At 36.8% G+C, this 20,795-nt stretch overlaps 1 protein-coding gene and 1 long non-coding RNA gene across 2 annotated transcripts in view; one reads left to right on the forward strand and one right to left on the reverse strand.

Annotated features, from left to right (window-relative positions):
• LOC141404851 (uncharacterized) overlaps nucleotides 1–20,795 on the reverse strand; it is a 312,536-nt gene that overhangs the window by 279,562 nt on the left and 12,179 nt on the right. The window contains exon 2 of the long non-coding RNA XR_012413085.1: nucleotides 7,599–7,643. This is a non-coding gene — a long non-coding RNA (uncharacterized lncRNA). The remainder of the gene's footprint in view (nucleotides 1–7,598; nucleotides 7,644–20,795) is intronic.
• Nucleotides 1–20,795, forward strand: part of flz (transmembrane serine protease filzig) — a 66,363-nt gene that overhangs the window by 17,453 nt on the left and 28,115 nt on the right. The window lies entirely within an intron of this gene.

The following is a 20,795-nucleotide window of genomic DNA, read 5'->3' on the forward strand; positions in this document are numbered from 1 at the left end:
AACAAGAGTGAAGGACATTTTGGAATTTCGTAAAAGAACACAATCCTTATATTGCAAGAATACCACTTGGGCAGGGTTTTTGGAATAATCGGGCCATTATCAGAGAATTATGGAGAGATATTGAATTGATAACACATGACTAAAAACCATAATGCGACAAGTGTATGGAGGAGTGGCCATAAATATTGGGACATTTTGGGGCTCATAGCTCAGGAAGTATTAACTTATTTAAGAACAAATTATAACGTTGTGGTTAGTCATAATCACAACGAATGCCCGCTACTTCAAAATGATCTAAAAATGACCTTAAACAGGATAAAAGCGCAATAGTATTTCTAATCGTAAGATTTTGTACAGCTTTTTGGTCATTATATGAATAAGCATGGACGTGGCAATAGAAAACATTATATTGCTTTAAACAAGACCACAAAGAGTACCTTCGATCCTCAAACAGCCCTTAAAATGCAGTTATAGCGAACACCGTGGTACAGTGGTGGTCGTGGTTACCTTAAAAGGCCTGCGGTTCAATCCCTGACCAGAACATTAAAATTTTCGGCGGTTGCCAATCCCCTCAGTGTAATGGTAACTTCCATTTCCTGAGTATTTCAGACATGAAAAACTTCTCTATATGTTGTGTCGTAAGACACGCCGCACTGTGGTTCAGAAATCGATTTCCTCGCGAAAACTCCACTTTTTTATCGTATATGGATTCGATAGTAAATATATTGAAACTAAGGAAACAAAAAATTAGGCCAAAATATTGGACGGTGTGTTCCTAAAGACGACAATTTTTTCCCAAATAAGTAATTTTGTAAATTCCTGGAGAAAGAATTCGCAATTTCTCGGAAACTAAAACAGATATTTTGTTCACTGTTTTTTGTTAGGTAGGTAGGTTTGTCGTCTTTAAGAACCGTTTCAATAAATTACCGTAGCGTTTACACAAAGTGAGCTATTTTATTTTTCCTCGGGTACTAAATTTTAGTGAAATTCCAACTTTTAGGAAACTTTTAGGGAACAGTATGGAGCAAAGTATCGTTTTCACAGAATGATCCATATCCGTATCCGTCTGTTTCGTTCGTTTAAAACTTTTTTTTTAAATTTATTGCAATTATATGGACCAAAATGTGTGATTTTCCATACCATTTTCCCATATAAATTATAGAAATTGGAATTTTTACATTTATGAGTTTTTTTGAAAAAAAAAAAAAATAATAAGTATTTTATTTTAATTTTTATACCCTCAGCATTTATGCTAACGAGGGTATATACACTTTCATACGGGCAAAATGTGCCTCATCGACATAATGGTTTTAGACCCCAAGTATGTTTGGACGAAATGTGTTTCAGACAATTTGGAGTTGATTTAGCCATGTCCGTCCGTCTGTCTGTCTGTCCGTCTGTCTGTCCGTCTGTCTGGCTGGTGCGCACGATAACTCTCGAACGGAGCAACCGATTCGGTTCAAAATTTGGCTTTCGTAATATTTTGTCCAAACTTAGTTTAAGTTCGAAGATGGATTCTATCGGCCCACTCCTTCCGGTACCTACCCCACAAAAGTTCGAAAATGTTCGCAAAACTTGTGCACACGATAACTCTTGGAGGGAGTCACCGATTTGGCCTACACTTTGTACATCGTGAAAGTTCCACTCCTTCGGGTACCTCCCACACAAAATTTCGGAAAAGTTCAGTTTAGGGCCTGCTCTCGAATCGCTTTGATTTTTGTTGTAGCAACTTGTATTCGCTGTCCCCCATACGACGGTACAACTTTCATAAGGGGCAAGTCCATACTTCCTGAGAAAATAGCCTGAAAGGTGCAAAAAGCCCCTATGACACCGTGTATAGTGGTTGGAGCGCAAGATAAATCTCGAACGGATCTGCCAATTCGGTCCAAAATTTGACCTTCGTAATATTTTGTCCGAACATAGTTTAAGTTCGAAGATAAACCATGTCGGTCCACTCCTTCAGGTACCTCACTCACAAAAATTCAAAGATATGCGCACGATAACTCTTGAAGGGAGTGACTGATATAATCCATACTCTGCACATCCTAAGATATCTACCAGATATTGATCAGGTTCGAATATTCGGATAAGTTCACTTTAAGACCTGCTCTCGAATAACTTTGATTTTGTTGAAGCGATTTGCATTCGCTACCTCCATTACGACGGTAAAAGTTTTTTCAGGAGCAGGTCCATATTTCTTGGAAAAACATCCCGAAAGGTGCAAAAAGCCCTATCTCACCATATGTGGCTCTCGAACTGTTCTACCGATTTGGTGCAACATGTGGCTTCGTCATATTTTATCCAAACTTAGTTTCATGGGACAATACCGGTCCCCGGTCACTAAAATGCTAGGACGATATCACCTGAATCGGGCAACCAATTTGGTCCAAACTTTGGATCTCCTAATATTTTGCCAAAATTTAGTTTAACTTCTAAAATGGCCCATATCGGCCCTCCCTAAGGATACCTCCCCTACCAAAGTTCAACATTTGTGTTAATTCCTAATCCACATTTTCGTCGTCAAGTTCAAATGTTGAAAAAGGGCCCAAAATTCTGAAGAGACGCTAAATACATTCTATCTGTCCGTAGATGAACGTTTCAATTTACATTGGCTGAGTGTATACCTCTGTCGGCAAAGCCGACTGCCACTTTTTTACTTGTTTTACTATTTTTTGAACTTTTTTTTAATTTTTTGTATTTTTATGGGTTGTTTATTGGTGTTTGACCTTTTTTATAGTCCATATATACATTCGGCAATTTTCCTCTCGGTAATTGTCAGTTTGATGGTGAGAGAGGTGAGGCATATGGTAACCCTTTGCCTGTTAACATCCTCTCTCACCAACAAACTGACAATTGCCTCAAGGAAAATTGCCTAATGTAAATATGGACATAGATTGGAACATTTTAATAACTCAACAACTTTCATATTTTAATGCAAAATATGAAAAAAAAAATTAAAAACTGGACCAAATTTTTCCCTTTTTGATGTATCAGAAAGCTGAAAAGGATATCTGTCGAACAAAAAAAATATGAAAATATCTCTATCAGTTTTGACCAGGAAAAAACGATTCTGAACCACTGTGTGCCGTTTGGTTCTGGCGATAAAAAGGGGGTCCCATATCAGGATTTTTGGCAGGAGCCTTTGCGCCATCATGTCGAAAAATATTGACTTTTCCCCGAAAAAAAATTACGGTACCCAACGCATTCAAACTTTTCATATTTTTACTACAACAAAAATTATTTGACGACGGTGAGCGTTTTTTGTAGTCGAACACGCAAACTCTGTGCCAACGTTACGTCTTGTACAATTTTAAAGAAATTACCGACTATTTTTATACCCTCAGCCTTTAGGCTAAGGAGGGTATATACACTTTGATACGATGAAAATGTGCCTCATCGAAATAATGATTTTAGACCCCAAGTATGTTTGGACCAAATGTGTTTCAGACAATTTGGAGTCGATCTAGCCATGTCCGTCCGTCTGTCTGTCTGTCTGTCCTGCTGGTTGGGCGCACGATAACTCTCGAACGCATGAACCGATTCGGTTCAAATTTTGGCTTTCGTAATATTTTGTCCAAACTTAGTTTAAGTTCGAAGATGAGCTACATCGGTCCACTCCTTCCGGTACCTCCCCCACAAAAGTTCGAAAATGTTCGGAAAGTTTGTGCGCACGATAACTCTTGAAGGGAGTGACCGATTTGGTACATACTTTGTATAGCGTAAAATCTCTACCAGAGTAATATGAAGTTTCAATATGGTCTCAATAGGTCCACTCCTTAGGGTACCTCCCACACAAAATTACGGAAAAGTTCTGTTTAGGGCCATGTCTCGAATCGCTTTGATTTTTGTTTTAGCAGCTTGTATTCACTGCACTCCATACGACAGTACAAGTTTCATCAGGGGCAAGTCTATACTTCCTGAGAAAATAGCATGAAAGTTGCAAAAACCCCTATGACACCGTGTGAGGTGGTTGGAGCGCAAAATAACACTCGTACGGATCTGCCGATTCGGTCCAAAATATGGCCTTGGTAATATTTTGTCCAAACATAGTTTAAGTTTGAAGATAAGCCATATCGGTCCACTCCTTCGGGTACCTCCCCCACAAAACTTCAAAAATTTTCGGAAAAATTGTTCGTACGGTAACTCTTGAAGGGAGTGGCCGAATTGGTCTATACTTTACACATCCTTATATATCTACGTGATATAGATCAGGTTAATATATGGACTATATTTGTCCACTCCATCCGGTACCCCCCACACAAAATTTTGAATAAGTTCACTTTAAGACCTAATATCGAATCACTTTGATTTTTGTTGAACAACTTTCATTCGCTGCCTCAATTACGATGGTAAAAGTTTTTTTAGGGTCGAGTCCATACTTCTTGAACAAACAGCCCGAAGAGTCTAAAAACCCCCTATGGCACCATATGTTGTGGCTGGAGATCCACTTCCATAACGGTCAATGTCGATCCATTCCTTTTAGTATCTCTTCCCCAAAACTTTTGGTATTTAATCCTAATCAACATTTTTGTCGGTTCAAACGCCCAAAATTTTTAAAACCCCCTAAATACATACGTATTTTGGGAAAAAATTGTTTCAATATACACAGGCTGAGGGTCTATCTCTGTCGGCAAAGCCGACTGATACTCTTTTACTTGTTCAGTCTACTGATAGAAGCAGAAGGTATCTCGTTTATATTACTTTGTAATGGGTTATTCAGCTCATTTGTTGGGTATGTATTTCAATTGTTGCACAGTTTGGTTTTCTTATTTCTCTCTATTTCCTGCGAACGAAGTGATTGTACTTCCCCTTTTCTTCTGATACCGCTTTAAGGTGTTTCATATTCCTACTTATAAAAGGATAGCCTTATACGCCGTGTTCTTCTCTTCTGTGTTCCTATGGTCTTCCTACGAAATCTGTAGATTTAGGTTGCTTGTCATTGGGGTTAGGGTCCAAGGAGCATTTTCACGAAAATTCCCTAAAACTCGCATTTATTGTCAAACCGATAAAATGTTATTACCAGGTCATTGTTGTGGCTAAAACACGAAACTTACAAAAATTTTGAAAATCAGATCAGATTTCGATATAGCTATAAAGGGCCCAAAATACAAAAAAAAAACGGTTTACTGGAGCTACATCAAAATCCTATCCAATTTCCTTAATTTTTTATAGCGTTCGTTTTTTAGCCACAACAGTGATCTGGTAACAATTTTTCATCTATTGGACCATAAATGTGGCTTTTGGATAATTTTCGTGAAAATGCATTTTTGGCCCCATACAAATGACTATGGAAACAAAGACATTCTGGGTAGCAAGGGGTTAACCTTAACCAGTCGTCAACAAAATTCATATAAGGTTTTCGCGTCAAATGAAAAAAATTTAGGTGATAGGAGTTCCAATCTATTTCTTATGCCCTTAGCATTTATGCTAACGAGGGTATATACTAGGGCGGGGCGATTTGTATTCCTTATTCCTGGGATTGAACTGAGCAAAAAACTCTACTAGACCATAGGTCTATCGTGAAAATCGAACGTCCCGATTTTGACTTTAAGTTTTTTATCCACGTTTTTTGGATATTGGCATATAACAGCCAAACCATTGCGATTTTCTATCGAACACAAGGACAACAATTGTAGCCAAGACAGTAATTAAGAACTCACTAATACATCGCTAAAGCACTGAACGCTCCTTCAGGCAGTTTTGGTCTTGAGAAGGTTCAAACTTTTCGAAAAATGTCGATAAATGGCAGTGCGTTACAAAAAAAATTAGGTAAACACACAAAATTTCGGAAACGTTCAGTTTAGGACCTGCTCTCGAATTGCCTTGGTTTTTGTTGTAACAACTTGTATTCACTGTCCCCCATACGAAGGTACAAGTTTCATCAGGGACAAGTCCATACTTCCTGAGAAAATAGCCTAAAGTTGAAAAAACCCCTATGACACCATCTGTAGTGATTGAAGCGCAAGATAATTCTCAAACGGATATGCCGATTGCGTTCAAAATTTGGCCTTCGTAATATTCTGACCACACTTAGTTCAGGTTCGAAGTACAAAAAGTTCAAAAATGCTAGGAAAATTGTGTGCACGATAACTCTTGAAGTGAGTGGCCGATTTGGTGCATACTTCACACATCCTAATATATCTACCAGATATAGATCAGGTCGAATATGGACTATATTTGTCCACTCCATCCGGTACCTCCCACACAAAATTTCGGATAAGTTCACTTTAATATCTGCTATCGAATCACTTTGATTTTTGTTGAAGCAACTAACATTCGCTGCCTCAATTACGATGGTAAAAGTCTTTTCAGGGGCAAGTCCATACTTCTTGAGACAACAGCCCGATGGGTGTAAAAACCCCCTATGGTACCCCCATGGTCTATGTCGGTCCATTCCTTTTAGTACCTCCTCCGGAAAACGTTTGAACTTTAATCCTAATCAACATTTTTGTTGGTTCATACGCCCAACATTTTGAAACCCCCTAATACATAAGTTTTTTTGGAAAAAAAAGTATTTCAATTTACACAGGCTGAGGATATATCTCTGTCGACAAGGCCGACTGATACTTTTTTACTTGTTTTTTTTTTGTCAGTCTAATGGGCCCAGATAAAAATAGCGTTGAAGAATTTAGTCTTTATTCGAGGAGGTGTATCTGAGATTATATCTGCCTTCCAATTCCCAAGAACATCTTCCAAGTCCAAGCTGCATCTTCTGTAGGTGCAGTTTCGACGCAGTTTCTTACATTAAAGTTTTTAAACTCGTCTCGTCATTATTTTGGGTTTCTAACATTATGTCCCAACCTATATTTTGTGAACGTGTTATAAGACGATCATGTGAATGAAAACATAGGAAAGCTTGATAAATGCAGATGATAAACCCCCAGCAAAAATGCCACTTACAAAACCCAGGAAACATTCCTTCAATTACGAAGAATTTGCGGAAAATAATACATGAATTTGGCAGCACTGAAGAATCTTTTTCCTACCTTATTGTTAAGAAAAAATTAAATGAAATAATTGACATTATTATACATCAAATACATTTTGAGGAAGTTACTAATTCTGAAAAACAACAAGTGATATTGAAAATTTCCAAGAAGACAATACAAATCTATCAGTTCGGACATGGAACTGACACAATCTTCAATTTGTTCAGCTTGAAAATGGTATTACCATTTCCACAAACATCGCTCAATGTCATCTAAAATGCATATTTTTGAGGTGTGATGTAACATTTAAAGCACATTGAAAGTCTGATTTATCACTTTAATAAATTTACAAAATTTTGCCAAAGGGCAAATTATGTGTAACAGAAATATTTTCAATTTAAAACAGTTGATAAAAAAAACTGTTTGTAACTTTGAAACTTTTGTGAAAGTCTTACATAAAAATATGTTAATTCGTGCATTATTTTCGCAGCTTTATCACATAATGGGTCATTCGAATATAAGCCAAAATCAGAGGACAGAGTACCGGTTATATTTAAATAATATTCAATTTGTAGTCCAGAAGAAGACACAGTTATTTCAACTTCGTAAATGATGTAACGACGATATGATTGTAATTCGATCATAAGGGTTTTAACATATCAATCTTACCTTAATCCAATCCATAGCATCGTCAGAGTTATAATAGTAAATTTGCTGCAAAATAAATGAATACAAAAAAATAATTATTTTCGGTTGGAAAGAATAAAAACAAAATTGTACTCAAACTGAAAATTGCAGCATTGCACAACGTTGTCATCCATTTCTCATTCTAACTACGAGAAAAATTCTCATCACACACAAATTTGTTTGTAAACAAAATTGTTCCCAATGTTGGTACGTGTAAATGAGGTTGTAAAATCTGGCACAATAAACTTGAATTTTAAGTGGATATTTAGGTTAGATTGTAAATTTACTTAAACACATGCACACAAATTCGAATTTTGTGTCGCAAAGAAAATTTGCACATTTGCTGCACATTTCACTTTGAGCTAATAAATTCCAATTAAAAAATTTCCCTGGCATATTGTCAAATACATATGCATTTTATGTACACGAACTTCACTTTAGAATTTATTACTTTTATAAACAATTAAGACAATTTAGGAAAAGGAAAAGAAGAAGAATGCAAAATGTTCAAAATATTTATGAGCAAATTTAATTTCGGGATGAACATCCCCGTGGCTAATTCCAGCGTACGTCTTTGGCGATAGGTATTCAAATGTTGTGAACCGCCATCGAAGTTATTATATTCTCCCTAAACTTTTGAATCATACTCCGGAAACAATTGAACTGAATAACCCATTACAAAGACATGTGAACGAGTGTCCTTCTACATTAGCTGTAGTCGGAAGGTAATGAGTTATTTTTTTAATCACATGGTAAAAGTCTACTACTAACGGTGTTATTGGGTTTTGAGTTCGGCACTCTGCGTCGGTAAACAAACAAAGAAATAAAACAACAAGTAAAAATAATCAGTAAGCTTTGCAAAAAGCTAAATATCCTAAGCTTATGACTGTACAAAAAAGATAAAAAACAACAATAACCGACAGAGATATACCCTCAGCCTGTGTGAATTGAAACTTTCATCTATGGACAGATGGAATATCGGCTACACAACAAAATTATTTTCCCCTCAATATATGTATTTAGGGGATTTTTAAAATTTTGTGGATATTTTGGACGCATGAACTTACCGTCAAAAATATGGATTGTCATTAAAGTTTAAATGTATTGCGGAGGAGGTAACGATACAGTCCATTTTTGAAGCTGTTCTTATTTTGGGTGTCATTCCTTTCGAAAGGTATCGCGCCCATTAGTCATTTCAGTTGCTCACCTATTATACAAGAAAGCATGGAAATCCCCACGCAGGACCACAAGGAGTACCTTCAGTACCTTGTAGGATTATTTTTTTAGCCACAACAAACAACTGGTAAATTCTTTTCATCGATTGGACAATAAATGTGGTCTGTAGAGCGATTTCGTGAAAATTAGTGTTTGTCCATGCAAATTACTATGGAAACTTCGAGGCCCCAGTGGTACTTGTTAACATCAATGATATGGTCAATGATATGGAATCTACTATTTATCGCCGAGCCCTAACGGCGTGTCTTACGGCACCACTTATAGTTTTACATGACTGGAATACTCAGGAAAAGTCGCCTACATTACACTGCCACCGTTGGAAAGTAGTACCGTTGAAAGATATTGCGCGGCCTGGGAATCGAAACGATTCAACAGCAAGTCTTAAACTGCACTATTCCGAAATATTGTGTGAGAGGTACCCGAATGAGTGAACCCATATATAGTCCATATTCGAACCCCATCTAACTTTGGACAAAATATTACTAGGTCAAAATTTTGAACAGAATCGGTTGATCCATTCGAGAGTTGCCGTTCGCCCCAGCCAGACGGACGGACATTGCTAAATCGATTGCAAACTGAAACGGAATTCGTCCATCATATGTGTGTGTGTTAGTCGTATGAAATTGTTTATGCCCTCCCTTTTAGCCTAAAGGCTCAGGAGGTGCTTACACCTGGGAAGTTTTTGCGGATTCTGAAACTACAATGTTCATAAGCAAAAACAAAAAATCGCCGGAGCGCTTTTCAAATAAATCGCGATTCAATTCGGCATTTTTAGGGGTTTTTAGGTTTTCACGATTTTGCTTGGAAGTCGCAAGTCCTATCGAAATGGAAAATGTTGTAGCTGCGAAAATTCTCTACAAGAGTGACCTCTATGATAATTTAAACAAGTCAGAAAATGCTATAGTCGGCACGTGGCCGACGATATGATACCCTACACCACTACCTATGTGGATAATCTTTTCACTCGAAAACATTTCTTTTAGGGAGATACAAAAGTTTTCACCTCTCTGGCTTTTATACCAAATGACTATCGACATCACCAACATCAATATGCTTCTATCTCTGTGAGAAAAGTTTGTGATGATCCGATCAAAATTCCGACCTGTAACAGTCGGCTTTGGAAGTAGATCTCCAGCCACAACATATGGTGCCATGGGGGGTTTTTATATTCTTCGGGATGTTGGCTCAAGAAGTATTGACTTGCCCCTAAAAAAAACTTTTACCATCGTAATTGAGGCAGCGAATGCAAGTTCCTTCAACAAAAATCAAAGTGATTCGATATCAGGTCTTAAAGTGAACTTGTCCGAAATTTTGTGTGGGAGGTACCGGATGAAGTGGACAAATGTACTCCATATTTGAACATGATCTATATCTGGTAAATATATTAGGATGTGTAAAGTATAGACCAATTCGGCCACTCCCTTCAAGAGTTACCGTACGAACAATTTTTCCGAACATTTTTGAACTTTTGTGGGGGAGGTACCTAAAGGAGTGGACCGATATGGCTTATCTTCAAACTTAAACTATGTCTGTACAAAATATTACTAAGGCCAAATTTTGGACCGAATCGGCAGATCCATTCGAGAGTTATCTTGCGCTCCAACCACCTCACACGGTGTCATAGGGGTTTTTTGCAACTTTCAGCCTATTTTCTCAGGAAGTATGGACTTGCCCCTGATGAAAGTTGTACCGTCGTATGGAGGGTAGTGAATACAAGTTGCTAAAACAAAAATCAAAGCTATTCGATAGATGGCCCTAAACTGAACTTTTCCCAAATTTTGTGTGGGAGGTACCCGAAGGAGTGGACCGATTGAGTCCATATTGAAACCTTATTTAAGTCTGGTACACCGTTCACGACGGGCAAAGTATGGACCAAATCGATTACTCCCTTTAAGAGTTATGTTGCGCACAAATTTTCCGAACATTTTCGAACTTTTGTGGGGGAGGTACCGGAAGGAGTTGACCGATATAGCCCATCTTCGAACTTAAACTAAGTTTGGGTAAAATATTACGAAAGCCAAAATTTGAAACGAATCGGTTTATCCGTTCGAGAGTTATCGTGCGCTCCAGCCAGCCAGACATACAGACGGACGGACATTGCTCAATCGACTCCAAATTGTCTGAAACACATTTCGTCCAAACATACTTGGGGTCTAAAACCATTATTTCGATGAGGCACATTTTGCCCGTATGAAAGTGTATATACCCTCGTTAGCATAAATGCTGAGGGTATAAAAAAGGGATGTATTACCGACTATTGCGATATCTCTATTATTTGACCACCTACGCCAACCTACTTTGCATAATTTTAAAGATGGGATTTTCTACATTCTTAGTCAGGCTTTGCTTTTAGATGGTCCCCAACCAAAGGTGTGATATTCGTCATTATTATAAAAATCGCAAAAATGAGAAGTTGGGTTCTATTAGCGACTATTGCGATATCTTCGTTGTTTGGCCGCCTACGACAACCTACGTTACATCGTTGTAAAGGTGATATTTTCTAATTTCCTTGCAGGTTTTGCTTTTTATATACCCCATATAGACGCTGAGATATTTGCTTTGGAAAAACATTTTGCTTTTTATATAAGTAAGTTTTTTACCCATTACGACCCCTAAATATTATCCGACCATCACCAAAATCAATAGGCTTCTTCATCTGTGAGACCCCCATTAACCCTCAAAATTTCGTGACGATCCGATCAAAATTGCGACCTGTAGCGTGATTTCCAAAAAAATTGAAAAATGGAATGTATTACCGACTATTGCGATATCTCCGTTGTTTGGTCACCTACGCCGACCTAGTTTGCATCATTGTAAAGATGGGATCTTCTACTTTTATAGTGAGGCTTTGCTTTTAGAAAGTCCTCAACCAAAGCTATGATATTCGTCATTTTAATTAAAATCGCAAAAATGAAAAGATGAGTTTTATTTGCGACTAATGTGATATCTTCGTTGTTTGATCACCTACGAGAACCTACTTTACATCATTAGAAAAGTGATATTTTCTACTTTCATTGTCTTTTTATCCACATAAATTTTTTGACCATTCCGACCCTTAAATATTATCCGACCATCACCAAAATCAATAGGCTTCTTCCCCTCCGAGACCCCCATCAACATCCAAAATTTCGTGACGATCCGATCAAAATTGCGACCTGTAGCGTGATTACAAGGTTTAGATGTACAGACGGACGGAAGGACACACATAGCCAGATCGACTCAGCTCGTCGAGACATTCGTTTTGGTATATATAAGTATGGGTCTACGACCATTATTTCGATGCGTTACAAACTTTTTGACCAAAACCAACTTATAATACCCTCCCCTCATAGTGGTGTAGGGTATAAAAAGCGATCCGGCCTTGAATGGAATAAAACGTAAAAGTGTTACATTTTTGCGGAGAAGCTACGTAAAGAAATGGACATCTTGGAACTGGATCTAATTTTGGGAGTAATTCCTTTTAACCGTTAGTTTTGATAGTTTTGGGAAATCTGGAAATCTGGAACAGAACCACAAGAGATTCCTTCGGAAAAACCTTCAAAACTATCCTCGAACAGCTCTTAAACTGGGCCTACCGAATTGACTCTTCATATCCCTTTTTGTGTCGGTGATATAAGTCAATTAAATAAATTTCATTAGGTGTACGACTTTTGCTTGGATCCACTGTACATACATATATGCCAGGTTTTATTGAGTATTCATTAGAAAAAATGTGGTTGAAATTATAAACATATTCAAAATCGGTTGATACTTATGTATGGGTGATATGGAACAAAATGATTTAAGGTCCCTTTTTTCGTGGAGTTAATGGTTCCACAGTTATAGCCACAGTAGCCAATATCCTTCTGAATCTCAATGGGTGCAATAATTATGACCTTTATGAAGTCTTATTTAATGAGAAATGAAATCATAAGCTTCGTTCCCGTACTTTTTAATAGTAAAACTCGTAAAAGAGAGAACTGTAAAACAAATTGTTCTCACACAAAAGTTTTTTGAAATAGTTCGGGAACGAAAAAATGGAAAATACGTAAAAAAAACTGGAACAAATGTCAAAGTCGGCGTACCAGCCAATCAGGCGCCGGCAACCATGTTACTATTTTTTACACGCTCAAATTTGTTTAGTAAAAAGTTTTTAAAGAGAGCGTAATTCAGCGCCATTTTTGTTTAAAGAGAAGTGAACATCCCGCTTGCAATGAAAATTCCAATTGTTGCAATTTAAGTAGTCCAGAACTAGTTCTAAGCGGTACTAGTACACAATTGACCACTAAGTAATGCGAAGGGAACCAATTGACACCTTTTTATCCCCAAGTAAACGATGAGGCGTCAGTTACGATTATTTACACTTAAATTCAATCCATCATTTTTTTACGTAAACAACGATTCGTCGTTTACTTGGGGATAAAAAGGTCAATTGGTTCCTTTCGCAATACTTAGTGGCCAATAATTCTGAGCTGAACTAGTACCAAATCGTCACAAAGTAATGCGAAGAGAACCAACCAATTGACACTTTTTTATCCCCAAGTAAACGACGAGGCGTCAGTTGCGACTATTTACTCTTATATAAAATCCGCCACTTTTTCAAACAATAACAGAAGAGAGGAATGATAAACACACTGGTATATGACTGTAAACTTGGAACTAGTACAATACTATCTACAGGTAATGCATAAAAAGTCAATTGGTTACATCCTATGACTTCCCCATGTTAAAGTTTACAGTTTATTGCACTGTGAGGGGTCTAAAGTGGAACTAGTTACTGTAACCCTAAGAATCGACGAGTTCCCGATGCCGAACTAGTTCATCTTGCAAGCGGGATTTTACAACTTTTTTGTGTACGGGAACGGTTTTTCGGGTAAAATGTGTAAAAGTCGTACAAATTGTAAAAACTTTTTAGTTCTGGAACAAAGCTATAATTGAAAGGAAAGGAAATCCCCATTTGTATTTTTAGCATGTTCGTGGGAAATGGTTCTCCCAAAAGAAGTGTAAATTCAAAAGGAAATCAGATTCCTTTGTGTTGGAGTGGTCATGATCATTATCGTAGATCAGACTACTGTTCTTTCATCTTTTCCTCTGTCTCTCGCTGAGCGTAATGGTAACCATGAATTGTGTCTATTGTTGTTGCCTTAGCATTTTCAACTCATTTGAATTATGTCACATTAACGTGGATCGTGGGATAGGTTTGTGTTAGATCTGGTAATTTGATAATTTTTGATGTATGTTTCAACTTTGTCAGGGAAACCGAAGTAATATGCAATGTAATTTACATTGCACAGTTCACAGGTTACGTCGTTATTCTTGAGACAACAAAACCCCTTACCCACCATTGTGGGAGTAACTTTCACATAATTAAGCAAATGTGTATTCACACACACAACAACAACACAAGAATAGCCAATGTTTGAGACAATAATTTTGATTATTTCCAGCCGACAAGGTTATAATGCTCTCATAATAATGTTTTGATGAAGCCCAAAAGCGAATTGGCAATAAAATGTTCGTTCATTCACCTTGGAATATTAATGAGATTAGCCAACAACAACAACAATAGCAACCCAAGAAAAAAGCAGCAATAAATTGGCCAGGAGAGAAAAAGAAAATATGCAGAATGTGCATTTCATGACCTACGAACCGTAATACATGCCAAGGCTTTGAGTAGTTGAAGATTGATCAGTCAGTGGTGGTGGTGGTCACCACACCACCACCATAATTCAATCACCCCACTATCAATGACTTGGCATGGCAGGGTGCAGGCAAGATGAACAAAAACGTAAAGATTTGAGGAAAATATGGCTGGCAGTGGCCCTTCTTGGCAACCCGAGTCAGCCAAAAGAAATTTACATTTTTTTTGTTTTACATTTGTCAGTGAAAGTTATTGTATGACTTATTGTTGGTTTTGTTGTTTTTATTTTTTGCCAAATGCCACCATGACGTCATGCAAAAATGTTCGTCGTCCGCTGGTTTGTTGCCCATAAGGAAAGTTGGGGTTTTTTATTGAGCTCTTACCAGGCATGCTGAAGATAGTTGCTGTACTACTGTCGTAGCATTGCATGAACTTGTCCAAAAAAACATACATATTTACGTATGTACGTGTTCCCAAGAAAATGTTAATGGCATAATGGAAAGCACGCAACGCACATGGCAGTGCCTAACCATGGGCCATTATTCTGCACTGAGAGGCAAAGTGTTTTTTTTTTTCACCACGTACTACAAATTATGATTATCATTGGAAAAGTTCAATTTCTATCGCATCAACGCATTGACGAATTCAAATGAATTCCTATGCAATCCAACGTCAATGTCATCACAAAAAACTCTCACTCTAGAATGGGATGGGATGAATGTCGAGGAAATTATGTGTCAATACTCTCGATGCTCATTACCCAGTCATTGACATACTAACAAAGTACACACTTTCAATATTCATAAACGTTTTGTTAATGTTGCTTAAACTGCTTGCCAGACGGCGGACCAGGTATCTTCTTTCTCGTTATGCTTAACGCTTTGGGTACTTCTCACAATACTTTACAAGAATATTTCATTTTTATGAGTTTCGTCATTCTCAGGTTTTTTTCGGTTTTCTTGTTTTACTTTCACTGTTTTACGAAAACACGCAGAGACGAAATGTAAGTACAAATAAGTTTTTGTGTGATTGTTTAGGCAAATGAACGTACATTCATGTGGGTCGTAAACAAATAAAGCGAAGAGGCTGGGTTAAGTTTTTATCAGATGCAATGGTTCTCAGATACATTTGAACATCAGTGAATAACTATAAGCAAGAAGTATGAACTCAATATTGTGGCTAAAATCTTCTTCTCCAGTCCACATGCAGGGACATGTGTTGGGTAAAGTGCTGTCAATTCGTATTTAATTCCCCGGCATCGTTCAAAACTTAATTGTGCTAAAACCAATCATGTTTGCATTGGCAGCTTGCGTTCTTTTAATGCAAAGAACGGGAGGCGAGGTTGGTTTTCGAGTACCACATTTTCACTAAACCTCTGCTTGTGCAACTCCATCAGAGTGAATGTTATCCAAGCCTGCCTGTTTGATATTCTCACTGATCTAGTAGTTCTCATTTGTATCTTTGGACTTCTTACTAAATCATAAAGATCTTCTGATCTACCTGGGTGGTGGAAGCCTGTCCACAATATTGTGTCATGGATGCTTACGGCGATAACGCCCAATTAGGCACTGGCCCACTAGTGTCACGAGGAGGTCCCTTGAACAATACCATTGCACATGAACGAATTGTACACGATTGGCAAGGGATTTGAACAGTATAATACAATATTTTGTCCGTTACGAGATACATACATACATTTATTGGATTTAGTACGTTCTGATGGTCGCCAGGACCATGCAGTTCCTGGATCATATACAACTAGTTTTTTTTAGAAATGTTCGTAGTCTACCGAAACATGGCATCTCACTTGGATGTACTTTGGTGTTATGTGTTTTTCAAAAGCCAACACGCAGAGAAGGTGTACAGTCGGAGCAAACATACCCTGGAGAAACAGGGTATTGTAACTTTGTACCTTTTGTCTTCCACCTTCAAGAAAAGGGTTTCCTAATTGATTTTGAGGTTTTGCAAATGTTTAAAATCTCATTTAACTGGTGATGGTGCCAGCATTGACATTGGCGATAAAGATGATGATGCATGCAGCAACACTGAGCGGTAGTCGCATTTAAATTTCCAGTCAACATTGTTGTTATACCGGTCGGTGAGTAGACAACAAGCAACACATCAAGAAATTCTCTTTATTTGGGTTACTGTTACATTTTTAACTACAGCAATAACATTGAAGTGGAGTTACTACCGCAACAACAACAACAACGACAATAGGCTACTCCTCGACACCCCAAAAACCGGCAACACCAGATTCTCTTAATGAATGAAAACGTTAATTTTTCACATGTGTGTGTGTGTGTGTTTGCACGAGTGGGGCTGGCTGAGCAATTCTCATGCAAGCCAAACGAATGAAAAACGAACATAAATGGAAATACCTGTTGCTGGACATTGGACATGACAGTGTCCCTCGCATTAATCTCAAAAAGTAAATCATTTCACTGTGTGTCAGAATTGAACTCGTTTTGTTGTTTAAGAACAAATAGACAACAAAGATAAAAAAGACAACATTCATTCTTTGCAATAGAGACATGGGGAAAATGTTTATTAGAGGCGGAGTAGGCACAAAGTTAATAAAACGAATGATTGATGAGAGACTTAATTGAAATACTAGGTACGTACGATGCCACATACTTGGATAAAGTATCGCAGAAAGTCACAACGGTAGACCCCTAAGAAATCATTATACATATGTAGATCGGTGGATATCGATAGATGTGTATCATTCTACAAAGGATATCGACATTGGGGTAAATAAAGAAATAAAATAAATAATTCGGAGCACGAATAACAAGACAATATACAATACAAGCTCGTCTCTAAGGAGAAATAAATTAAAAAATTAATAAAAAATGACCTTCACCTAATGGGCACAATTTTCAAATAAAAATAAAAATCAGCTTGAGCCAGGCTGGGGTTCGAACCCACGTCCTTGAAAAACACATGGAAAAAAGTGTTGTCACGGCGTGTTAGTGTTCAGAACCTAACTCATAACTTTCAAAGGCTACGCTAAGCGTTTTTGTCATGAAAGCCATACAAAGATTTGAACAAAAAATTCAACTTTCTAAAAAACAATTTGCATTTGAAAGAGGAAAAAAGTTAGATGATAGCGAAGCCGCTCCACAATCGATGTGTCTGAGGAGCCTTCCTAGACCAAAGGCGAAACATGTCATGTCACACAGTGGTGGTTGTATGGGTTCGTATCGTCGGCTTTCCTTTTTCAAAAAGCCTCTTGATCAGTAAGCTCGTCGCTAATGAGAAATTAATTAAAAAATACAATTTGCCTTTTTCAAATTTATCTATCATCCTGTTATCATGGCTGTAGCAGTGCAGAAGATAATTTTTTTCCTGGCAGTCTAAACGATAATTTTGTAAAATACGAACATAATTAATTTGATAGACATTCAATGGAATTGACCACTTAAAGCCATTTGATGTTATTACAAAAATATCTACATTAGGGTTATGACTTTTTTAACTTTCATTTCTCAAAAATGAATGAACTTTTGTCTATTAATGACTAAAATATCGTTTATTCCATTTAAATATTCAATAAGATCACGCACAACCCACTTTTAATTGACACGCATTGGTCAGTTTTGATAAATTGCGTCATTTAAGTTGTCAAACAAATCATCTTTGTCTAAATAATATTAAACACAATATTTGATCGTTAAGATTTTCGTTAATTTGGATAATGTTTTCTCTAAAATAACAATAATAATAATTACAACAATAAAATAATAATAAATATTAAAAATTCAGACATAAAGCAATGTCAAGGAACAATTGAACTCAAAATTAGATTTGAAAAAGTCATGGTGCCAGAAAGAACGTGATACAATAATACCCCTTCATTTCCTGTCAAAACATATTTTTAATCTGGAATGGCATTTTTGAAGTCGCTGCCAACGATAGCTCGAACACGAATGGACCGATCTTCATATACATATTTTGGTGAGCTTATTAAATTCATAAAAACCTTGTATTTAAGAAAAAAAGGGTTTCACAGCTAACCATTTACCACAAAACTATGCAATATTTTTAAACAACAAAAAATTCAAAAGTAGTATAAGATATGCTCATTCAGATGAAAGAAGAAATAATTAAAATATTGGAAGTTTCTTTGAAAAAAAAATAAAAAAAATATATAATTTTTTTTTTTTGGTCTGCACAGCTAGGAATAACTCCTTAAGCTTCGTAGATTCTTCGCACAACAACTTTTGACAGCAAATGAAGACTACGGTCTGAATACGCCTTTTTTATCACATTCCTTCCTTGGAAAATGTCACTTACTTGCATATTTATAGCAGATTTGACAATTTTTTCCAGTACCGAGCACATCATTGACTTTAACATGTATTTAAGGCCAAACCCTAAGCCGATATCATTTGGAGTACCCACTAATGCTCTGGATATGCTCAAAAGCTATCAAAATACATACAAATCAGGACATGCTAACGCTAAACTATGCCTCTGTGTTAGCGGTGGTATCCGCTATGTGAAAGGTATGAAACATTAATAAAAAACACTTCAATGAGACGGCATACGATTTTTATAAAGAGACCATAGAGTTTCATTACAAGCACGGAACTGGTGGGAATGTATGTGCTCCCAACTTGCGACAAAAATCGAAAAATCGATATCAACCAATTTCAATGACAATTCAGCAAATTATCTCTAAATTATATAAATATATAAATATTATATTACACTGTGCAACATTTTTAAGGTGATCTTGTGCAAACAATTCGAACTGAGAATTTTTTTAAAGTACAGACCCAAACGACAAGAAGCCCTAGTTGGGTTTTGTTGTGTCAGATCCAGCTCGGATTTTATGGCCCCATCTAAACATGGTTAAATATTGAGTTTTCAAAGAAATTCGGGGCTATATGTCTGAAATCAATGCGAATCCTCTTCTGACCTCTGAAGCAAATTTGTAGATAAGGACAACAATAAAATATTTGAAGAAATAATGAACTTGAAATACTACATTTATTACCTCAAATTTCAAAATATATGCAAAAATTCCACAATTTTTATACATTTCACACCGTATCTCCAAAACCGTTAATTTTTTCTGAATATTTTCTTTTGGAAAAATATTCCCTGGAATGTACATCTCTTCTTAACATATCATTGTTGTAAAATGCCTCTATGCCGTTGATTTCAGTACATTTTTATACCATTAGCCTTTAGGCTAAAGAGCGTATATACACTTTGATACGATGAAAATGTGCCTCATCGAAATAATGGTTTTAGACCCCAAGTATGTTTGGACGAAATGTGTTTCAGACAATTTGGAGTCGATCTGGCCATGTCCGTTCGTCTGTCTGTCTGTCCTGCTGGCTGGAGCGCACGATAATTCTCGAACGGATGAACCGATTCGGTTCAAACTTAGTTTAAGTTCGAAAATAAGCCTTATCGGTCCACACCTTCAGGTACCTCGCCCAAAAAAGTTCAAAAATGTTTGAAAAAATTGTGCTCTGGATATAGATCAGGTTCGAATATGGACTATATTTGTTTTTTTCAGTCCTTCGGGTACCTCTCACACAAAATTTTGGATAAATTCACTTCAAGACCTGTTCTCGAATCACTTTGATATTTGTTGAAGCATCTTGCATTCTCTGCCTCAATTACGACCAGGGTTTCGGAGTCGGAGTCTGAGTCGAAAAAAATAACTCGACTCCGACTCCGGGCGAATTTTTTTCCACGTTATAGAAATATAACATTAAATTTTGAACAAGAACATTTTTTTAAAAATAATTATTTTAAATTTTTATTTATTTTAAAAGAAAGGTATAAGAAAACTTATATGCAAACGGTATATTATACTAAATTAAGGGACAATTTACTCGTCTCGTCTTGTTTTTATGAGAAGCCATTCTTGTCTTCTATTAAAGACATTGCGATCTCTATGGGAAATATTACTGAATACCCTGTGACACAAAATGGAAATCAAGATCTAGGGGCATCATATTCGTCGTTGGTCAATGACAGATTCATCCCGACATATCTCAGAAGTCTGACAAACCGCGAATCTTCTTCTAGGATTCATTTAGATGTAGACATTCAAATAACAGGATCTGTCCTCCAGGAACAGAAATAGTTCATGTGTATCCGAGTTTTCTACACAATCAATATCATATACGAAATTCAATGAAATATATAATCATAGAGTTTTCATGAGAAAGGATCGGGTAAAAGTGATAAAGGACAATGAAAACATGACAATATATATTTCTTGTCCTAATGGACCGACCTTACATAACATTTTTTAGCACCATTATTGTAGAATATTTTCATGCATGAAATCTCAT

The sequence above is a fragment of the Musca autumnalis genome, unplaced genomic scaffold, assembly GCF_047663935.1.
Source record: "Musca autumnalis isolate F117 unplaced genomic scaffold, ASM4766393v1 scaffold_5, whole genome shotgun sequence".
NCBI lineage: Eukaryota > Metazoa > Arthropoda > Insecta > Diptera > Muscidae > Musca > Musca autumnalis.